Genomic DNA, 9,075 nt, shown 5'->3' on the forward strand with positions numbered 1-9,075 from the left:
AGCTACTTGGGAGGCTGAAGCAAGGAGAATCACTTTAACCTGGGAGGCAGAGGTTGCAGTGAGCCGAGATTGTGTGACTGCAGTCCAGCCTGGGTGACGACAGTGAGAGACTCCTTCTCAAAAAAAAAAAAAAAAAAAAAAGAGAATTGATGATCTAGAGGGAATACGTGTGACATGTGGATGGAATATGGGGTATGCTAGAGGAGACACATTGGATAAGAGAAATAACACGTTTAAAGACAGGGAAACATAAATAAGCATGAACTATTAGGAAAATTTTAGCTGGAAGGCTCTTTTTTCTTTACACATCCTAATAAGTGCCTGTGTGAGTGGTAGCAGTAGCAGCATTAACGATAGGAATAGTGGCAGCAGGAGTCATCACAGTAAGAGAAGCTAGAGACATGGGCAAGAATTCAGTTATGAAGAGTTGAAGGTGATTGTCAAAGTTCTGATGGAATTTAACAGGAGAGTGATGTAATGGAATGTATTTGCAAAGATCATTGTAGCAGCAGAATTCTGATAAGATGGAGGAAAGAAAAGCCAGAGTGAAGCAGACCATTAGCAGATAATTGTCATAATCTTGATACTAAATGGAGACCAGAATTAAGGTAGTTACTGTGGAGATTTAAAAAAAAGGGTGATTATTCAGAAGAGAGAATTCACAGGCTGGGTGACCCATTGGAGGAAGGAGATGAGGAAGATGGAGTCACCAAGAATGACCCTAAGTTCTCCCTAGCTGAGGTTGGGTCTCCCAGGAAGCAGACACAGCGGCAGAGACTTTTGTGCAGGGAGTTTATGGAGGAGAACTCAGGAATAACACCTGTAAGAGGGTGAGGGAAGAAGTGGAATTGGGCAAAGGGAGATGTGGAAGTGTGATGTAGTCGCACTGGAGGCTACATGGAGCTCTGGAGTTGCAATGGCCCATCAGAGTGGCCCCAAGTAGAGACAATGAGGGTGAGCCTTTGTTCTCCATATTTAGTAATCACTGGATGTGGGCTACCCCAGGAAGGGGATACAAGCTTGGGTAAAAGAGATTCCTGTAGCTGAGGGCACTTCCTGGGGAAGTGCACATTAATGAGTTGTCAGCATTCCTGTAGCAACTGGGGAAATGCAGGCCTCAGTCTTAGGGGTGAGATTAAGCTGGCACAGCCCACAACACAGTGTTCTTGTCTTGCACGTTCAGGCTGGTGATTTTAACATGCATTAAAATGAAAGAGTTCAGAAGAAGAGACAGATGTGTTAATAAATGGACATGTTTGATTTGATCAACATAGTAGAGTTGATAATAAATTTATTAGATATAGGGGCCTTGAATTAACAGAGAGATCTGGAATTATAGATTTAGGAAGCTTCAGCCTGTAAATGGCAGTTGAAGCCATACTTATTGCTGAAATTGCATACAGTCAGAACACTGAATACAGAAACTTGAAGAACAACATCATTTCAGTCAGGAGTACCAAAAAGAGCTTTTAAGAAAACGGAAGCAGAAAATGGCGTAGAAGAAGCTGAACCTAAAATATTCAGTGAGTAATAGTCTCCTGTGCTTTGAAGGGCACCAGCAGTGTAAGAAAGGCTATTTGTAAGGGATTTGGCATTGTGCCTGTCAGTGACTTCAGTGAGTGACAGCAGGGTCAGTGGAGTGACAAGTAGTGAGGGCTTGTAGATAAACCAGGTACATTACTTTTTCAATAAATAAATTGCTCATATTGATTGCTAAAACTAAGAAAGCAGTAATAATTGGGGAGCTAAGGAAGAGATCATTGGAGGAGAGGTGAATGTATCATTTACGGTCCTGGCAGGGAGAAGATGGCATACTCAAATTGAATAATTAGAGGCAAGTTCAGTAAAAGACAACTTTTAAAGGTATAAATTAGGTGAAAGGCTGGCCATGCAAGGACCCTGTATTAGTCCATTCTCACAATGCTATAAGGACATACCTGAGACTGGGTAATTTATAAAGGAAAGAGGTTTAATTGACTCAAAGTTCCACATGGCTAGGGAGGCCTCACAATCATGGCAGAAGACAAATGAGAAGCAAAGACATGTCTTATATGGCGGCAGGCAAGAGAGTGTATACAGGGGAATTCCCGTTTATAAAACCACCAGCTCTCATGAGACTTATTCACCATCATGAGAACAGCACAGGAAAGACCCACCCCCATGATTCAGTTACCTCCCAGAGGGTCACCCCTACGACACATGGGAATTACAGGAGCTACAATTCAAGGTGAGAGTTGGGTGGAGACACAGCCAAACCGTATCAGACCCCAAGGCTGTTAAGATTATGGTCATGAGAGAGAGAGAGATACAGAAAGAGAGAGAGATAGAGAGAGAGATACAGAAATGAAGGAAGGGGGAGGGAAAGAGGAGGAGAAAGAGATAGAGATTTATTGATTTGTGTTAAGAGGGTGGCCTGACATTAGCTATGACCCCTTTGGTTGAAAGATTTAGTCAATCTGTATCCTCCAGGATTCTGCAGATGATCCTCTAGGAAGAGAAAAGGGACATTAAATACCTGATCCCACACTCCTTCCTTCCTTTATTCTTTTTTTGGTATTCTCCATTCAAACTAAGTTGAAGTCAGAAGGTAAAGGATCCTTTGATGTAGTCCATTCAGAGCAGAAGGAGAAGAATGCAAAGTGGATCTGCAGGGACAAATAGAAGATGCAGTGCAATGGAGACACTGTTTAATGCCACAGGGGACCTGGGCTCCTTTCGTCTCTCCTATGTAAAGAGAATTTCCTCCAGCCGAGTAAAACTGATGGGATTGGTCAGCCTTCTAGACAACAGAAATAAATAATTCTCTCTGTGAAGAATGACAAATATTCCTATGACTATGAAAACTATAAACCTACTTTCAATTTATAATCTTAGAAAGATTCAGGGAAATGAACAATCTATGATATAGTAAAATGCACCAGAGACTGTACATTCTTAATAATATGTCGATTATGATAGTAGATTGTAGAAAAAAACACATAGTGTTAGAGTTTTACCTTTACCAATTGCCTCTTTGTTTTGTGGGTTTTTTGTTTTTTGTTTTGTTTTGTTTGTTTTTGGTCTGAAGAAATGGAAAGCAGAGAAGCTTGGAGATTTACCAGGACTGAATTTCTTCACAGTCAACAATTGGCTCTTAAACTTGCAAAATATTTGGAGCATGTGTTTTTCTTTGCTTGTTAGTTTTCCCACACTACAGATTTTCTAGATTTTGCTAATCCAAGTGCCTGGCTCATTTTTCCCTCAGCATCCTTATGCATTTCCTCCACAGATCAAATTCCCTGCCTAAATTAGTACACATTTTTGTTCTTGAAGAAAGAACTGAATCAGAAAGAGAATCAAAATAGGCCATTATTGTCCTGGCATGAAGACAAGCAATTATTATACTCTTCATTGCAGTTTTTTTCACTTAAAATCATCCCAGAGTCGTATAAGAGATTTAATAAAAATCATTTATCATGAACTTGATTTTTAAATTTTTAAAGTTACTTATTTGTTGTTGTTTTAGTGACAGATATATTTGGCTTGGAGCTATTTGGGGACAAACTGAAAAAAAAAAAGAAGTAGGTGAATTCTTTCAAAAGAGGTTTACTGTTTTTTCCTCTTCCAGCCTTGGTTTAGTTTGAGAAAAAAAGCCTAGGGTGTATAGAGAGAGGGAAGATGTGAAAGGGTGGTTTGGAGAGAGCCCTGGGAAGCCTATGGAGACTTTAGTGGTCTTTAGCGCATTTAACACTAGAAGACAGAGCCCTTCAGGAGGCGCAGGGAAGGACACATGGATTGTGGCCCGTAGGCTGATGAAAGAAGGGCAGAAGTGATCCCCAGAGGGATTTCATTTGCAAGTAACCACTGACGCTGCTGCATGTGCCAATGGATTTTCTGAAGTTCCTAATTGCTCTTTGTGGTATAGTTTGAACTATAAATGAATTTCTAGGAGTGTTGATTTCTGCCCTAACCTGCATATTTGTGAACATTTTCTCTGGGCCACCTTAGCCCTCAAAATAATCTTAACATTGCTTTAATGAGGTGATATGGTTTGGCTCTGTGTGCCACGTGTGAAGTGATAGACATGGTAGGAGGTGATTGGATCATGGAGGTGGTTTCCTCCATGCTGTTCTCATGATAGTGACTGAGTTCTCATGAGATCTAATGATTTAAAAGTAGCACCTCCTGCTTTGCTCTCTGCCTCTCCGGCTGCCTTGTGGAGAAGGTCCTTCCTTCTCCTTTGCCTTCCGCAATGATTGTAAGTTGTGTGAGGCCTCCACAGCCATGCAGAACTGTGAGTCAATTAAACCTCTTTCCTCTATAAATTACCCAGTCTCAGGCAGTTCTTTATAGCAGTGTGAAAGTGGAATAATACATGAGGTATCAATTGCAGGATATGTTTACGCTTAGAAACTTCATTACTCACATCCATGTATGGATTGAGTCGGTAGATAGCACTTTAGACAACTTGTTATTTAACAGATAAGATGGCCTTGATTTATCTTCTAATCAATAATTATGGAAAAAGAATTTGAAAACTTTTTTTGGTAGAATAGGGAGTGAATTAGGTGTAGATATTCACTGTTGTCAGGATTAAATGCAAACTCTGTTGTCAAAAGGTCCTACTATGGGTGTCTTAGATGTTTGTCTCAAACCAATATTTATGCAATCATATCATACATCTAAATGAGAAACTTACCTTTGTAATAGAACTGTCAATTTTTACAAGGAACTTTAAAACTATCTAAAATTTATAATTTACTTATTCAATTTTTAATGGTGCACAACCCATGTGCCAGAAGGGTTTGGGTTCCTGTTTATACAGAAGTGAACAAGCAAATTCCCTGTCTTCATGGAACTTGCCATTTACTGCTTAGTAATACAGCCAGTGGGAAAACACACCCTTTCAGATATACCTCAAGGATATCCAAGGTAAATGGCACATAAGTAGAGATTAGTCGTTTATGGTATGAACAGCAAAAAAGCCTCCTTCTATAGAATCTGCGCTTTTTTATAGTTAGCATTGGATGTAGGAAAAGTTTTTCTTTGTTGTTTTCACCTCTGTCTGATGAGTATGACCACCTCACTTTCTTGGAAGCTTCTCCCTTCCAATCTGGAATCTATCCTGTACCACCATATTAACTTAAGTATGACTGTTCCTCATGGAAAACAGCTTAAAGGAGACACTTCTGGAGTTATTATATAATAAAAATAATGTCTCAAAAAACAATAAAAACGGTAAGCCTTTCAAAGTCACAAGATGTAAAGTAAGATGTCAATTTGACAGGGAGTTTGTGTTGATATTTTTGATATAAGGACTTGCCTTAGTTAATTCATCGTTTAACCCTGCTTAGTTAAATATGAGCAGGGGTCTTCTCACAATGCTTATTTTGCTTTGATGTGACTGAGTCCAAACATCTATCAGCATTTTTTACTGGATCACTGGAAGATGCCTTTGGCATTTTTGGAAGGTTGATAGAAACTCCAGCCAGGTTAACACAAACAACAACAACAACAACAACAAAAAGAGCAAATAACGCTTCATTTTTATTAACAATGAACACGTTGTTAAAATGAGCGCCTTTATGTTTAAGACCCCAGTTCTACCAGCCTTTCTCAAGTTTATTCCTTAGAAACTTCCTTGAATACTAGGATTTAGTAAGGACTTTGGAAAAAAAAAACCCAAGCAGGATGTCTCTGTGGCATTCCAAGTCAAGAGTATTTATCAACAGAAATTTCTATTTTTATAAATGTCTGAGATCATGTGAGTTTAAAAGAAAGAGTGGTCTGTTTATTATAGTGAGGCCTTTTATGTTCTCCCATGACAGGAGCGAGCACAAGACTAATAATTTATCTTTTCACTCTGTATTTACTTTGAGAACAGTAACTCTTCCAGCGCTGATTTATGTATGTGCCAAAAATTATTTCTGCGAAATATTTCCATGTTATATATACAGAAGCCTCAATTTTCAGAGCACTGTAGTAATTTGGTAAAATAAAGATATATTGGTATTTCTGTAATATAAAACTGCACTGATCTACATTAATTAACAAAAATCAGGATGAATTGAAGATGTGTCAATTTCTGATGCTTGAAGAAAGCCAGTTTTATTACTTCCACATTCATATATATATGTATATATATATGAGTGCGATTGTTACTCATCAAAGTCTTTATATATATTTCATAAATAAGCAAAGATGAGCTACAGTTATATCTATCTGTAACCTTATTATCAATCAAGGAAAGATTCTAAAATTATGTTTTATGAGAATTGCAAATCCTGCTGTGAAAATGTATGTTCTCTCTACCCAAAATTGTGTTTTATCATAGTTATAGCTGTGTTAAGCTTGAGCACACTTTATCTGAGAATATCATGCATTCTGAAATGTGTAATCTTAATCAAGAATATTTTCCACGTGAGAAGTTATCAGTTTTCGAATGGCACTCATGTGAGCTTGCATGGCAATTTATACATACTTCACTGTGTAGAAGGAGACACAGCACAGGCTTGAAATAAGTATCTTGATAAAATAAAGTATAATGCACTATTCCTATTGGATGTAAATTCTAGAAATGGCTTTGAATCAGCATATTCACAGGCCATATTCCCCCCAGTAAAGTTCATGGGGATACTGCTCACTTTCTGTACTTGCCTTTCAGTACTTTCTAAGGGGTGATTGCAATAATGGCCTTAATTGGTAACCTCTCCTTGTGTCCACACCCTTCACTAGGTTACTCTGCAGTTCCTCCCACTAAAATGGCAGAAAATATTTTTTGAGCTTGTAACTCTGAGTTTGACGATGTGACTTGGCTTTTTCCAATAGAGTTAGATGGAGGTGGCAGCAGGTCTGTTCTGAGCCTAGGCCTATAGAGACCCAGGCTGTTCCATGTGCTTTTCTGTATTTCTGCCATCATCCTGGGGACATGTCTGAGTGACTCAGCTGAGTCCAGCCTGGAGGAGCAGATCAGCCAACCTACCCCTAGACAGGAAGGCAAACCCAGTCTTTATCTGCAGAGCTGCTTAGCAGACCGCAGTTGATTTCAGCCATGTGATCAACAAATGCTTATTTTTATATGCTACTTAGATTTTTGTTGTCATTGTTACCCAGAAAAAGCTAACTGATATAAACAAATAAGAAAACTCATCACATTGAAAGCAGGAAAGTTTGTGCGGTGGTTTCTCAAAACATAGGCCATCCACCTCCTGTTGTCAGAACGATTTTATTGTATTTGTTAGAACGTAGAGAGCTAGGTCATATTTGAGACTCACTGAATCAAAGTATTTGGGAAAAGGTTATCTGAAAATGGATATATGGGAGCAAATATTTAATATTCCCGTAATTATTATGTACCTTAAAATTCGAAGATTGATGATCTATGGGCTCAATCTCCTAGGGGAGAAGATATTTCTTCTTCTCCCCTAGGTGGTGACAGCAGAAAATTTCCCAAGAGAACTATCAATGGGACATGTTTGGACACTTCCTTAAGCTAGATTCCCACAAGTAGAGTAAGCATAAGAGTCATAGAAAAAAACAACCATACACAAATTTTCATGGTCTGTTCATGAATGCATCTATGTCTGTTCTGTAAACAATGTGTTTGAGAGTCATGATGTATCTTTGCACCACAGACAGATTTACTGTCAAAATTACACAAATAAAAAGAGTTAAGTCCTGGGATAAAACTCTCAGTGATCTAAGTTTCTCAAACCCTTTATATAATAAGTAATTTTCAGTCTTTTTCCCCCCATATACAAAAGATGTGGGGAGTTCTAGATTGTATAACCATACATATAACCTCAAAAAAAGCAAATTTCCTTTTTTCCTGGTTTTGGAGTTTATAAAACTCATTTGAAATGGCTGGCACTAAATGTTCATATGGTGGATTTGGACACCATAAAAGTTTACATTTTTGTGACTGTGTGCTATATCATGTCCTGGATTCAATTGCTGAATAACATACAATATTGCACTTTTATATCTTGAAATATCAGTAAAACTTTGCCATCCCATTAGTTTTATGATTAATAAATTTTGATGTGATTATTAAAATACAAATTTAAGTAAATGACCATTGTTTTAGCTGTTACATTAGTCAATGTTCTTCACAGAAACATAACCAAAAGGTGGAAGAGAGATCAATTTACTGTAAGAAATTGGCTCATTCAGTTGTGGAAGCTGAAAAGTCCCAATATCTGTAGTCAGTGAGCTGGAGACCAAAGAAAGCTGATGGCGTAGGTTCCATTCCAAGACCTAGAAGAAGCCCAGTGTCTCAGCTTGAAGACAGTCAGGCAGAGAGAGCAAACTCTCCTTTACTCAACCTTTCTGTTCTAATTAGGCTTTCAAAGAATTGAATGAAGCCCATCCACACTGGGAAGGCAATCTGCTTTGTTCAGTCTACTGATTCAACTGTCAATCTCATCCAGAAACACCTTCCCAGATGTGCCAAGAATGTTTAAGCAAATATCTGGGCACCTCGTGGTCCAGTCAATTTGACATATAAAATTAACCATCCTATGGTTCAACATACATTTACCTGTGACGATGTTTAACCTACAAATAAAGATTGCTAAGAGGTCAATATTTCTGAGAAGGAAAATTGTTCTACATGTATAGTCTTATGGCTTTATGTTACGGTTTGGAAATCTGTTTTCCAAACCTGGTTGCCTGTAAAATAAGTTCTCAGGAGAACTGAATGGAAAAACAGGCAGTGATGTTTCTTTCTTTTATTTCTATTTCTTAATTCCAAAGTGTTTTGTTTGTTATATAACAATAAGATAAAGGTAAAAGATTAGTCAATATATAGAGGAAACACTGGGATCACAGAGAATGCTCTGAAATAGTAACTGTGTAGTCACAGAATGGTTTAAAATGTAATATTAATTAATTATTTTTTGTAATCATAAATTTACTTTCCATAGTACCTGTAGGAAAATGTACTTTCCATGGTACTAAGGCCTAATAACTTACCAAGCATAAACAAAAATAGATGTCTTAAATTAAGAGTTCTTAATTTTTAGGTGAGATATACATTTTATAAACAAATGTAAAGATAAAACCTACCAGGTTAACCTTACTCTTCACTTGAAGGTA

General features: G+C 37.8%; 1 long non-coding RNA gene across 1 annotated transcript; it reads left to right on the forward strand.

Moving 5' to 3' along the window:
• Positions 1-507: 507 nt before the first annotated feature.
• On the forward strand, positions 508-2,906 carry LOC109027989 (uncharacterized). Its single transcript, XR_002007044.3, has 3 exons — positions 508-608; positions 1,404-1,523; positions 2,575-2,906. It is a non-coding gene; the product is annotated as an uncharacterized lncRNA (long non-coding RNA).
• The last annotated feature ends 6,169 nt before the right edge of the window (positions 2,907-9,075 follow it).

Source organism: Gorilla gorilla, chromosome 7 (genome assembly GCF_029281585.2).
Source record: "Gorilla gorilla gorilla isolate KB3781 chromosome 7, NHGRI_mGorGor1-v2.1_pri, whole genome shotgun sequence".
NCBI classification, from domain to species: domain Eukaryota; kingdom Metazoa; phylum Chordata; class Mammalia; order Primates; family Hominidae; genus Gorilla; species Gorilla gorilla.